Genomic DNA, 14,531 nt, shown 5'->3' with positions numbered 1-14,531 from the left:
GAGAGAGCAGTGTTAAAAGCTTACATTTTTAAGCCGGTAAGGTTGGTACTTAAACATATAAATGGAAAACTAGAGTCCTTAAGGTAACAAAGCTACAAAGGACAGGGACAGCGCATGACCTACTGTATCCAGCAATCCATATGGGGACTGAAAACTTTGCAATGATGACAATTAGTGAAGATATGAATCAACTAAAATAGTTGACAGGGACAATTATTCCATCTTTGAAAATATCTACATCAAATCTGTTTAAATAGATTTTCATCTGCATAATATAACACATTCTGACAAGACCACTACCACCACCAATGTGGTCAGTGTTGTGCCGATAAATGTTTAATAACTGAGAGACACCCCCCCCCCCATCGCCCGAGTGCACAAATTTTTGTGCACCAGGCTACTAGTTATTATATAATGGTAGATGAATCATTCAGTAAACACAAACAAAAGCATTCTTGAATCTCTCAATATAAATTCCATACTGTTGAGAGGTTAGCTATAAGTTTGTCTGATTTAAAAATAATTTTGAAAAATTCATTATATATGTATATTATTTGACCATCCTAATAGTTAAAACATTACTCTTAGAGTAAGCATTTATGAAAGTCTTATAAATGTAAAAAAGTGTTTACCATTGTAAATAGCATTAAAATATACAATTATGCAAACTAATGTTTTTATCATGGAATAGGCATATTACTAAACTGCAGTCACACATTTGAGCTGTTTAGACATATTGCAATGAGATGAAATGCAACTGCCAAACACACATTTCAAATAGAAGATAGTGCCAATATTGTCATCTTGAAATATTCTTTTTGCTCTATGCTTTTAGAGAATAGATTTGTGTCACAATTAAAGTTGAGTCTTGCAACTTGCAGTTAATCCTTGACTGCTTGTCATGATTAGATATTCTACCTAGGTATACACCGCAGACCATCTGTGAGAGGACATTATTTCATCTGTTGCTCAGGGAATACGGAGGCTCATTTTGAGGATGGGCCCACCCTGGCTTTCTGTGAAAACAGGAGAGTGCCAGGTGGTTGGTACAGATAAACACAAAGAATGATACCGGAGGAAAAAAACAACTAGGACTTTGCCAGCAAACCCTTGCAGGATGTCTGTACACCACAACAGGTGGCAAACACTGTGATCCCTGTGTCATATATGTTTACAAAGTCTGAATATGATTCACAAATTGCAGCTCAATTCTGTGAGGCATTGAAAACACAGATGTTAGGATGTTTCAAAGTTCAAATTGGGCCAAATCAAATACTATCATGAAATCCTCCCTTTCTCAAAGTGCCTGTACTTAGATTGCTAACTGCAAAAGAAGAGATCTTGGAAGTAATTATTGGAATGGGTGGTACTTACATTAAAATGTTAATATAGACTATTTAGCCTTTTTCTAAGTTTTAAGAGAAATGTTTATATTTCCTTGGGGGAAAAATATTGGCTTATTAACATGCACATGTGATCTATTAGGACCAGTTCTAAAAGTGAAAAGAGACATTATCAATCACCCTGAAGAAGATAGAGAACCTTTTCCAAGATTCCCTTGTCCTGAGTTCAACCATTATGATTGTGGAAAACTGGAGTAGAGAACAAGGTAAAAGAAAGTATATATTTTTATGACCTGCTTTGGGAGAGAAGTGTAGGAAAAGCTTGTTCATCTATTTCCTTTCAGAATTTGTTATACACCCCAGAGTGACAATGACTTCTATGAACTTCTGTCAAACATGTTTAGCAAAAAAAGAAATTTTAAAGATAAAAACACAAAAGGTTTGGAGATAATAATCACAACTCAACTGGACTCAAAGAGAACACCATTTTACTCAATAAAATCGCGATTGATTTGGTTAGAATTCCTTCATAAATGCCTCTCTGACTTTTTAGTACATTTATGTTTTATTGCACTTGATCCAAAAAATTAATATATTCAAATTAAATTGGATATCAGAAGATGAAAAAAATCATGCATGCATATGAGAGTTTTAAAACCTTAAATATCACCTTTCCTCTGATAGACCTTGTGAATATTTTGTGGCAGGTCAAATTGAAAATATTTTAGCATTTTTTTTTTGCTGTTTCTATTTTTAAAATTGAACATTGAAACCTAGTCTTAGATCACTGTAACTATATTTCAGATCCAAGAAGAAAAATTATACAAATTAAAGAAAAATGAAAAACACCAACTTGCACATATTATATGATATCGAAGTATGGAATTTTAAATTCAAAGAATCCTGATTTTAATAGAATCTCAGAGGCTATCTAATAAAACTCATACCATTGAAATCATTTGATCCAAGTTCTGAGTCCCATCATGATAAAAATAAAATGAGTATTTTATTTATTTATTACATAAGGAAATATGTATATTTATAGAATTGTAATAGTATATTTCAAAATTGGCAAATGTGTTTTGAAACAAATAAGAATGGATTGGATTTACTCAGGTGCCATATAAAATATATTTATTTAGTAGTGAACATGGAATGACTCCTTCACCATGCAGAAGTGTTAGTGTCAGGGAATTATAGAGAAACTAGAGGCCTGGTGCATGAAATTCATGCATGAGTAGTGTCCCTAGCAGCTGCCAGCAGTCGGCCGGGGCCTCCCTTCCCCAGGTTGCCTGCCACTGCCACCAGCCAGGGCCTCCCTTCCCACAGTTGGGTGGCCAGTCCTGCCCTCTGTTCGAACTCTGGGTCGAACTCCTGGTCAAACTGTCCATTGAGGGGGAAATTTGCATATCAGGCTTTTATTATATAGGATAAAGTCAATAAGAGTAGACATGGCAGTCTAGATCTAAAAATTAGATTGAAGTGTGTCAATCCTTAATAACTGCTATGAAAAGACAACACTGTACCTTTACAATTCCTATATTCCAAGAATGGTTTTTGAACTACTGGAGGCAAACAACCAAAGTATTCACCATCTCAAAACCTATGTAGAGAAGTGAGTGTTCATAGCTACCAAACAGTATGCTAGTTAACAAATATAAACAAAATTAGATTTTTGCCATTCTTGACTTTTAAATCAATATGATACACTCACACAAATAAGCTCCAAATTTCAAAATAAAATGTACTGAAGATAAAGAACAATCCTTGCTTCTTTTTTATATGGGCCCATGCAATTGAGTTCCTTAAGAAATTCTTACCCTTGACTCCAACTTCTGTTTAGGACATTTTTATTTTAAACTTACTTTGCATTTTTGTCATTTAGATTTCACTTTGGATCTAGTCAAGATATATGTTCAGATCTCAACTGTGACATTTAATCGCTATGAAATCTTAGGCAAATTGCCTATCTTATCTGATACTTAGTTTTCTCATCTATAAAATAATAAAATCTGTTAGTATTTATTGAGTTAATTATCATGAATGCATTTTAATCCATAAATCTCCCCATTTTAAAGTTCAGGGAGCTGAGAGAATTCAAAGCCAGTTATGAAGCACCAAACAGAATTCAATTATTTAAATATATCATTGTTTGTGTTAATACATCATATTTATCAGGGTGGTTTGCAGTTGAGATAGTGTGCATGAGATACCTCTCACTACATTACCTTAAAAATTATCAATAAAAATAAGTACCTGGTACAGATTTCATAGTATATATTAACTACTGTCATTAATTTATTATGACCACTATTAATATAACAACAGCAACATGACTTTACCTCCATTATGATAACTTACACTGCAAATCTGGCATCTTTGAATGTTCTGGTCAAGTTTCATTTTTTGTGTTCCCTCCAGATCTGAACAGCTATTCCAGTGCCTATTGTAGTTCTGCACTACATATGAGAGACAGAACTTGGATAAATATTTTTATTAAGTAGGAAAACACTTATCATTTAATAGAAAAAATGGAAATTAATTTGGCCTTCATGAGAATAATCTCAACATTATAGCACAGAAAGAAAAAAAACTCAATAGAAATCAGGAACCTACTGATATTATTGAGATTTCAAAAATCTTACGTGAACTTCAAACTGAAGTTAAGCCCATAATCACACAGGGACATAATCCATAATGCCATGTCTGAAAGTAATTACAATGACATCACCTTGCTATTTTTAAAAGAGATTTCACAAATCACATAAGCCTATATGTGATCGGCCAGGATGCTTCAGAAAGTATGAATAACAAGAATTCCTCCACTGTGTTTCAAAAACGATGCTTGAATTAGGCATGGGGAAATGCATTGCTTTATACATTGCTTAGAATAATATTTATGCACATTTGTCAAATATGTATGAAAATCAATCATTATAAAATATTTATACTTTTTACTATTTTGGTTAAAAATGTAAAAAGGTGTTTTTAAGGTTTCAAATCATATGTATGTAATAAATGGCCAGGCCTTATTATCTGAAACAGTACACTTTGTGAAATAGGAGCCCTGCTCAGCTGTTAGCTGATCTGTGATACAAGACATCATTATAAATTCCTTTAAGTGCCTGCTTTCTCTCAACTTATCCTGTATGTTGTCATCTATATATTTGGTTTATATATTTGGTTGTAATTAAACTTAAAAATTATGGCACAGTGTGATATCCCCTTGTAATTTTATTTTATTTTAATGAGAACTACAAAGATTAAATCCTCTTGGGTGTGTGAGTTTGAAGGATTAATGAAGAGTGCTTAAATTAAGTGGTCTTGGGGAAAATGTTTTAAAATAGCAAAACAACTGAAATAAATATTTTTTAAGATTCATAAAACTATTACACAAGGGCTAAGTGAGCACTTTTGTCATTTTCTTCTATATCTGACCTGAAATTTTTAATTATATCTGAAATGTGACTTTTAATTGCATGAAGACTCACCTGTCCACTCATTCATTTATTGCACAATTATCAAGTATGTAAAACAAGGTCTGTTCTAGTTAGGAGAAAAAATCACCACAACAGTAGCAACAGCAAATATTTTCACTTTGATCAAAATCATTAGCAATCATTTCTAACATTTTATCTTATTAATACTTAACCTGTACCCAGCTTTAAAAAGTCTATAAGATTGTTAGCAGGGATTTTAAATATCTTTCTATTATAGCATTTATCACACTATGAAAAGGGTTATTTATTTTATCTCTCTCTAGTATGAGCTCTTCAAGGGAAGGGGCCATACTGAGTATTTAATGAATATTTCCTGGATCAATAATATGAATTAAAATGATAAACATCAGTTAATTTTAAAGGTATAAAATATATTTAAAATATATCAATTACACAATTATTTTGCTTTTAATATAAACTTCCTATTCAACATGAAATTATATTTGCTCACTGTTGCAATTATAAATGCTATATTTTAACATTGAGGATTCAATAGCATTTCTAGTTAAACAGGATACATGATAATACCTTTATGTTTTCTAATTTGCAGACAACATATTTTTATTATTATTTTAATCCTCACTTGAGAATATTTTTCTATTGATTTTTTTTTTTAGAGAAAGAGGAATGGAGAGAGAGAAACAGAAGCAACAATGTGAGAGAGAAATATCCATACGGTGCCTTCTGTATACATCCCGACTGGGGATGGAACTTGCAACCTAGATATGTGCCTTGACTGAGAATAAAACCCGCCACCTTTAGGTGTACCAGACGACGCTCTAACCACCTGGGCCATCCAGTCAGTGCTGCAGACATCGTTTTAGGCTTTTAAAAAAATCATAATGAATTGGCTAAAATGTATTAAAATGCTAAAATATTTCAAAATATTGAACAAAAATTTAGAAAATTGAAAAGAATTATCATAAATATTTAAAAGGACTAGGGAAAATGCTTAACTCTAATAATAAAGCATTAAATCTATAAATATCAGATGATTATCCAAAGTATAAAACAAATATCTATTTATATCAGTTTACACCAACATAAATAAAAGATTGAGTAAATTAACAATGGCAGAGAAGATACAAATTTCCAATAAAGAATGACACATAAGTATGTGGACATTCCTAAAGAACCAGCTCACTATTAAATGAATAAAAAGAACTATAAGAGTTCTCAGGCCTTACCTACCTCTATTATTCTATTACTTTATTTATTAAAGATGTAACCCTCAGATATATTATAATCTATGCGAGAAAACTATTCTTGCCAACATGGAAACTAAATGAAACAACAAATTTAGGAATGGAGCTACAGGCTGAGGTCACATTCTGTGTGTTTACAGTAGGGGGCTCCAGAGGACCTGAGCAGCTTTGTGAAACAATGAAGAAGTGGGTGAGCCTGAAGGACCACTCTGAAAAATGAATGAATATGGATGAATGAAGGGTACCCTATATCTCAAATAACTGGAATCTAACTCAGATTAATTTCTCATTTTCTTCCTCTTCCAGTTTTGGCAGAGATAAACCATTCCTTCAAAATCCCCTGATTCTTCATCATTCCCTATAACAGCAAGCCAGGAGGCCTTTCATGGCATATCCAACCTTTCCTGACCTTGCCCTTGTCAACAATCCAAACACATGTCACGTCAGTCTGGTAGTGATTTATACCCATGCAGCTCTAAACTGCTTGACGTTTCCTGCTCAAGGTATACTGGCAAATAACCTTGTAATTTTGAAAAGCTCTTTTCCTCCTCTACCAGTGGTTCTCACAATTCTGGCCCTTTAAATGCAGTTCCTCATGTTGTGACCCAACCATAAAATTATTTTCGTTGCTACTTCATAACTGTAATGTTGCTACTGTTATGAATCGTAATGTAAATATCTGATATGCAGGATGGTCTTAGGCAACCCCTGTGAAAGGGTCATTCGAAAGCCATGTTATGGGGTGAGGCCACAACATTAGTAACAAAGAAACAGAATGTCCAGAGGATGAGGTCCAGAAATCAGGATTTTAAAAAGTTGCCAGGTGATTCTAATGTGCAGCCAAGGTTGAGAAACACTGGTTGAGAACCTCTGCTCTAGAGTTTCCCTCCATCAAGACCACTGAATACCCTCATTTAGCTTCTCACATTGGTCAGACAGCATCTATCCCTGCCCTAAATATTGCAAACATGGGCACACTTCCCTCTTCCATTCAATGAAAGAGGTCATGTCATATGAATCATTACACTAAAATCAATACCTAGCAAATAATAATGATGATGATGTTGATGGCTGTTGTGAAGACTGAATGACTTCTGTTATTGATTGGCTGGTTTTGTGTCATGAACTGCATTTTGAATTAAAACCAAGTTTTATGACCCTGTTTATTTTATAGAACTTGTCTGTTGAACAGATATACATCCCTAATAAATATTTGTTATAGTTGAGCTGAGGAAGTTAATTCTATAAAATCTTACTTAAATGAAAAAAGGTAATGGACATCTAGGAATCACAAAGAAAAGGTCACATGAATAGGATATGCTTGTTAAGCATATGGATAAATGCATATGGACTAATGGGTAAATGCCTTAGATCCCTCGTCAGCAAATTGCGGCTCGTGAGCCACATGCAGCTCTTTGGCCCCTTGAGTGTGGCTCTTCCACAAAATGCCACATGTGGGCACACACGTACAGTGCAATTGAAACTTTGTGGCCCATGCGCAGAAGTCGGTATTTTGTGGAAGAGCCACACTCAAGGGGCCAAAGAGCTGCATGTGGCTCGTGAGCCACAGTTTGCCAACCACTGCCTTAGATAAATATGAAGATTCCACCTCTCCATGCTATGATACATTTATGATATTATTTTCTAAATCTTTGCATCTTTCTGGTATTTATATCACTCAACCTCTCTGGAACTACACCAAACAGGAATCAGCAAATACCACAGAAGTTAAATGAAGAGTTTGTATATTTTCCTCCTTATATTATTCTCCCTCAAAGATTATACTTTCATTGATCTTTTCTTTCCTATGACATACAACTGAAATGCATCTTTCTTGATTTGTATCTTAATTTTCTTTTTAATGGCGGTACTTGAGGAGTAGGTAAGAGGGACAATTTGAAAGCAAAAATGTGTCCTTAAGTCAGAAAAGTACTTTTTTTTTTTATTCTATTCACCAAAGAAATGTAGAAATGCCACTGATAATATTTTCTCTATTTGATTCCCAGGGACAATACTCTTCAGCATAATTTAGAGAGAGAACCATATCTCTTTCTTATAGAGAAAAAACATTACATTAGAGTGATAGTTCCCTATCATCTCTTTTTTTTATTTGCTTTGGACTTCTTCAAAATATCAACTACTCAAATACAATTTACTTTTCTAAAGCAACTTATAGCTATATCACTGTTACCTTTCATACATGTAAGATGTGCAATTCACAAAATATTTCTTTTCTGGTTTGATGGCTTTTAAACAAATATGCACATACCCAGATAAATTATAGTATGTATACTAGTAGTGTAGATTGTTATCTTTGGAATTTGCATTTCTTCACATCTGCATTATGGCATTATAAGCTGTATGATAATAAGTACAGCACATTCCCAGCCAAAAATTCTTAAGATTAGTGCCCGGAAGGTCAATTACTATGTAAATGTACTTTGAAAGATACCAACTTGGACTTTGGTTAATGGTGAAGTAAGTAATTTGCATAAACCTATCTTCTGAGAATTATTAGGGAAGCTGGATAAGATATTTAAAAAGTCTGCCTGAAGGCATTGCAGAGTAACAAACGAGTGAAAAATTATAAGACCTAGATTTGGGGAGTGACAGGTAGGCCAGCAGTCTTGGGAGGTGAGCTGAGCATTTGGGTATGACTCCATCCCGCAGACATTTCCAGATTCCACAGTGGGCCACTGAGAGGTTAAAAGGTGAAGTGAAATATTTACCATTTTTGTGGATCTAGGGAGAAAAATTGCGGCCCATAGCCTGATAAACAGGAAATGACGAACTCTTTACTTTCGGCTGTGAATCTGAAAGTTTTCACCCACAAGGTAGAATGAAGCGTAGGTATACAGCTCTGCAAACAGTTTGCAGCTCAGCTGCTAATTCTGTCAATTCCAGAAATTGGATTGATGTGATCCTAGTGGTTACTGTCCTTATTTTCTTAGCAGAAGCAAATGTAAAATCCCTGTGTAGAAAAACAGCATCGCCCAAAGTCTCAAATTCTCTCTGCAATAGTTTCACTTCTCTCTCTTTCACACACACACACACACACACACACACACACACACACACACACACACACCAGGTACATAAGGAGAAAAGACAGCCGAAACCGGTTTGGCTCAGTGGATAGAGCGTCAGCTTGCGGACTGAAGGGTCCCAGGTTCGATTCCGGTCAAGGGCATGTACCTGGGTTGTGGGCACATCCCCAGTGGGGAGTGTGCAGGAGGCAGCTGATCGATGTTTCTCTCTCATCGATGTTTCTAACTCTCTATCTCTCTCCCTTCCTCTCTGTAAAAAATCAATAAAATGTATATATATAAAAAAAAGATAGTTAAAAAAAAAAAAGGAGAAAAGACAACATAACAAAAATAAACAAGACAGTCAGATATAGACTAATGAGTATCGGTCCTGCAAGAACTTCCTCATATACTCTAAGTTAGTCTCCATTACAGAGTCTGCTTCATGGGGAACCCAGTCACAATTAATAGTTCCACAAATGACCAGAGAAAACTGACATGAAGATGAGATTCTGTGGCTGGAATGTGTGCTGCCTGGCAGGCAATGATGAAGCCATCACCGGAACCTGTGAAACAAGGTGGTTGATGACTAGAACATTTTTCCCAGTGGCAGTGAACTGAGATAGGGCAGTAGTGGAAGAAAATGCTCTATAAGGTGGATTGCATCAAGTGTTTGGGAATTATATGAGCATAGAAATTAAAAGACCAAGGAAAATGAGATAGTTCTTGCTCAGGGCAATCCATGCTTTGAGACACGCCATGATGGGCTGAGGATGAATTAGCCTAAGGACTATGTGTGACAGTCTCCTGATAGCATATGAAGAAGAGCTCATCTCCTGCAGCCACAAAGCAGAGAAGGTTAAAAATCAGAACTAAGATTTAATCTCAAAACTCTAGAAAACCAAAGAAGTTTACATTTGAAACCTAGTGAGACAGCTATACCAAGGACAAGAGTCTGGCTGGGAAAAGATGAGAACTTTTAAGACTTGTGTGGAAATACTCATTAATTTTAATTCCTCAGATTATCTGGATCATTTGAGCCTGCAGAAATGGCAAATTCATCATTTCTCTCAATCAACCAAATAATTTGAAGATAAATGAAATTTCTGTATATAAGAAATCAAATTTCTGTGAGTATTTATCTCTTCTATAGGAACTAAGTAGAATATATATCTGTAAACCCTACTCCTAATTAAAGTTGCGAGATATTTCACATTGAGAGCTATGGGAAACAGGCATCGAAGAAGATAATAGTGGATTTGTATCACCAATCACTCCAGGCCATACACTTATTGACTAGAATGGCAGGCACAGTTGTCAACCGATTATGTGTTTTTTTCATCTCCCACTACTTTTAGTTTTTACCAAGCACATATAATTCAACTTTGGTTACATAAAAGGGGCATTCTGCAGGAATGTTTCTCAGGATATGATGACTGATATTGAGATGAAGTTTTACTCATTCTGATGTTTGTAAACATTAGTGATTTGAGGAGAACTTAGCTCCCTTTTAAATTTACCTATGATTCTGTATGTCCCAATAGAATGTAGAAACTCAACAATCTAGATTTTCTTATGGCTACAAGTCTGGCAGGCAACATGGTTTCACAAATGTGGCATATTCACAGGAGACAACAATACAACACGTCTCAAATCTGTTCTGGTGAAGGTGAGCAGAAGCACCCTGCCTTTGAAAGCAGTTGTGAAAAAGTTTCTAGAATCCAGTTCCAAAGAATCAGCAGGCAAGATGTGGCATCTGTATCCCTCAATAAATATTCTTTTGTATAAACGTGTTAGTGTATAATCTATTGTTTGCACCTCACAGCAGCAACATAAATAATCCTTCCTGGCACCCTGGTACTTACCAAGACTGTGTTTTCACACTGATTATACCGAAAGAGGCGGAGTAAACCTACCCCATATACATCCCAACCTGGGTCCTTTGCCTGATCTATATTGCGATTGTGGGACTATGAAAAAAAGAAAGAAAGAAAGAATCCTTCTCTAATTCCATTAATATATTTCTTGAATTGCTTAGCAAATACATTTCTTATATGGGTTTCTACTTTTGGTTTGATTACCAGATGGACATACATACTCAAAGTATCTGCTCTCTAAAACTGCGGTCCATACCGGTATACATTGTTGCTATTTAAATTAGCTATGAAATAAACTTAAAAATTAGTTTCTGTGGTCATATCAGACACACTTTAAGAGCTTATTAGTCACATGTGGCTAGAAGCTATAGTGTTTCACAATGCGGTTATAGAACACTTCCGTCAATGAAGAGAGTTCTGTTGATAGTGCTGCTTGAGGCATAGTCAACTTACCTTGGACACGCGTGACTGCCTTCAGATTAGAGAAGCCTATCTTAATGGATTGATTGATTGATTCTATTAACAGTTTCAAGTTATGACCTTGATACTCTGTGATATTATAGTCATCCCTCACTCCATTATTCTATTTGATTTTGCTATTAAGGTTACAAGGGATCAAATTAGAAACAGAGCTCACTTCATTTTAGACTAACAGAAACCAAATTTCATTAGCGCTCATTATACTAAACATTGAAGGCCTCCTCCCTGCTACCTCCTCATGAATGATATTAAACTCTATTAGTACAACCTAAAGGCTGACAGTAACAGACTCGATCTTTTAGCAAAATACATTTGGCTTATGTCTGAGTGTTCATTTTGGTTCACTGATGCCTGAAATGCAACATGGGAGGTGGGCATTTAGCGTATTTGCCTGCCTAGCAAACCCATCTCATCCTTTTGCTAAGGGTCCTACAGTTTTTCAAATATGCCCTGTTTTATACAACCTTGGTGCTTCTGTAAATCAAGGTGATCCACCCACCCTCTTTCCCCTGGCCTAGAGCTTGGGTTTGGAAACAGGTAACCAATTGCTTCATGCTGCAGGACATAGTACAAAGAGCAAAATTAAATGGAAGGAATACATCCCAACAGCAGTTACCTAAACAAATCCTCACGGGTTCCTCTTTTCTAGACCCTTAGAGCAATCCTAATTTTGTACTTCCTGAAATTTAATTGTTTAAACTTTTATTTTTCTTTGAGTGTGTATCTTCCTTCTAGCTTATAATCATTTGTTTACCTTTGTTTTTAAGATAGCCAGTTAGTTTTGGGGAAAGCATTTAAGGCGGGAGGGAGACCTAAATATTGGTGAAAATCCATAGTGGGATTTTCTTGGGATGTCTACTTGACATTCTGAAAAGCCATTTGTGCCTCCTTGCCCTCTGCCATGGTAACTGCTCACACTGTTGATGGGTAGCTTCCCACCCATCATAATCCCCACGGGTTTTGAATTCAGCTCCCAGGAATGATTTAACCACAACAAAGCTGCCTTCTGCCAGAATACTGCTTTAATCCTCCCCACAAATGTTAACTCTATTTGAAGTTAAATGCCCACCTGTTTGTGCTATGAGAGATGTTGGCAAATAGAAGGGAAATGAAAGAACTTCTATTTTAGAAAAATTTAAACTTGTCAAATTCATTGTAAATTTTTGAAAACCATATTGTCAAAGTGATCCGTTTGGCAAAAACATATATTTAACTCTTATTTTCTGTTAACATATGGTCCAATAGCATTAAGTTAGATATTTGATAATATATTTTCCTGAACCATCTTAAGATCATTATTATATAAGATATAAATTACTCTAAAAACTATTGGTTTAAACCAGCAATTTTCAACCAGTGTGTCTCAAAATCATTTTTAAAATATGTAAAACGACATTATGAAAAACTTGGAAAGCTAATGATTCCAAAATTTAAAGGGCTTAGAGCTTTAAAAATTGCCAATGTGAAGTAATACCAAGCAAATAGACATTTATTTTGATAAATACAAATATTTGTTATACTGAGATTTAACCTCAGGATACAGAAGACAGGTTAGGTTAAAGTTTGATTTAAATTCACACATCCATCCTAAAAGGTTTACAAAGTGCACCTTCTATTTATTCATACATGCACACTGGTCTGCTTCAATATTTGAATATAAATTAATAAGTGGAAAGCATCTGTGTATGTAAATTCCAGCAAAGTCACATCTAAAAATCTCTGCTATCACACCACCTTGCAAAAGAAAGAGGATTTGAATTCTGCATATTAAGTATTTGGCAGGAGTGTCACAGTAAAACACATGCTATGAATGTCAGCCGTTAAATAGAAAACAGCTAACAGGAAAAGCCTCTCATTAATCTATTCACATGGCGTGTTCTCCTCTTCCCTGTTTTATAAGAGATATTTTAGGAATATTTGAAAGAAAAAGAAGTCTAAGCATCAGAAATCAATGAAGTATCCCACATGTTTTTATAGCTACATACTATATAAATTTAAGAAGTTATTTTAATTTTTTTATTTTTTTTGTTGTATGGCTAATTTATTTTTTAAATTTTTAAAAATTTTTTTTTATTGCTTAAAGTATTACAAAAAGTATTACATATGTCTCCTTTTTTCCCCCCGACCTTGACAATCCCCTGGCCTCCCCTACCCCCCAGTGTCTTATGTCCATTGGTTATGCTTATATGCAGGCATACAAGTCCTTTGGTTGATCTCTTACCCACCCCCCTCCTGCCCTCCCACCCTCCCCGGCCTTCCCGCTGTAGTTTGACAGTCTGTTCAAGGCACCTCTGCCTCTATGTCTATTTTTATTCATAAGTTTATAATGGTCTTTATTATCCAGAAATGAGTGAGATCATGTGGTATTTTTCCTTCATTGACTGGCTTATTTCACTTAGCATAATGCTCTCCAGTTCCATCCATGCTGTTGCAAATGGTAAGAGTTCCTTCTTTTTTTATAGCAGCATAGTATTCCATCGTGTAGATGTACCACAGTTTTCTAATCCATTCATCTACAGATGGGCACTTAGGCTGTTTCCAGATCTTAGCTATGGTGAATTGTGCTGCTATGAACATAGGGGTGCATATATCCTTTCTGAATGGTGTTTCTGGTTTCCTGGGATATATTCCTAGAAGTGGGATCATAGGGTCAAATGGGAGTTCCATTTACAGTTTTTTGAGGAAACTCCATACTGTCTTCCATAGTGGCTGCACCAGTCTGCATTCCCACCAGCAGTGCACAAGTGTTCCTTTTTCTCCACATCCTCTCCAGCACTTGTTGTTTGTTGATTTGTTGATGATAGCCAGTCTGACAGGTGTGAGATGGTACCTCATTCAACGCACTTCCCATTAAAATACCAATGGCATATTTCACAGACCTAGAACGTACTCTCCAAAAATTCATCTGGAATAAAAAACGACCCCGAATAGCTGCAGCGACCCTGAGAAAGAACAAAGTAGGTGGGATCTCAGTACCAGATATCAAGCTGTATTACAAAGCCACTGTTCTCAAAACTGCCTGGTACTGGCACAAGAACAGACATAGATCAATGGAATAGAATAGAGAGCCCAGAAATCAGCCCCAACCAATACGCTCAAT

At 35.4% G+C, this 14,531-nt stretch overlaps 1 protein-coding gene and 1 non-coding gene across 3 annotated transcripts in view; one reads left to right on the top strand and one right to left on the bottom strand.

Moving 5' to 3' along the window:
- Positions 1-14,531, bottom strand: part of PCDH15 (protocadherin related 15) — a 681,342-nt gene that overhangs the window by 638,826 nt on the left and 27,985 nt on the right. The window lies entirely within an intron of this gene.
- On the top strand, positions 10,923-11,050 carry LOC132215044 (small nucleolar RNA SNORA51). Its single transcript, XR_009448412.1, has one exon. It is a non-coding gene; the product is annotated as a small nucleolar RNA SNORA51 (small nucleolar RNA).

This window comes from Myotis daubentonii, chromosome 13 (genome assembly GCF_963259705.1).
Source record: "Myotis daubentonii chromosome 13, mMyoDau2.1, whole genome shotgun sequence".
NCBI lineage: Eukaryota > Metazoa > Chordata > Mammalia > Chiroptera > Vespertilionidae > Myotis > Myotis daubentonii.
The sequence above is the reverse complement of the archived record's forward strand: the minus strand, read 5'-3'. Positions and strand labels throughout refer to the sequence as shown.